We start from the raw sequence: 637 nt of genomic DNA, 5'->3' as shown, positions 1-637 counted from the left end.
ATGCATACCTTAAACTTCTGAAAGGAGTGCTAAATTACTCATTCATTTGTAATGCAGTAAAATTAAATTAAATTAAGTGGGGCTTGATGGCTTTACAGTGATGTTACTGAGTAGTAGCTCAAGCTGTCAGAAAATCCCAGGTGCAGTACCTCCATCAGCTTTTTTTCCAGACAATCAATCTATCAACCCTAAACCCAGAGGCAATCACTTCCTTATTGCTTCTGTCCTATTCATAGACCAATATTGACATATTTTATGACATAGTTCTATAGTTATTTTGATCTTTTAAAATCAAATAACTCTAGTTTTCTCTCTGTAACATAGTCATGCCCATGAGAGAGAACTGTTAGGAACAGGGCATAGAATTTAGGATCAATACATTTGATGATCAAGAAGTAAAAGGAAAACCAAAAGCTCTCCTGCCTAGAAGCAATGCAGAGGCTTTTGCCATGGGCACAGAAACATCTGTATAAGGAAGCCCTAAGTCACACATGCATATAAAAGCCAACAATAAAGGAAAAATCACCACCAGAGTCAACCAGACAAAATCCCCTCTAAGTCACACAGACCTCTTGACCATCTAGCAGCAACCAGCAAGCAATTAAACAAATTCTTCACTATCACAGGTTTCCATGGT

This window comes from Merops nubicus, unplaced genomic scaffold, assembly GCF_000691845.1.
Source record: "Merops nubicus isolate BGI_N331 unplaced genomic scaffold, ASM69184v1 scaffold772, whole genome shotgun sequence".
Lineage (NCBI taxonomy): Eukaryota > Metazoa > Chordata > Aves > Coraciiformes > Meropidae > Merops > Merops nubicus.
The sequence above is the reverse complement of the archived record's forward strand: the minus strand, read 5'-3'. Positions refer to the sequence as shown.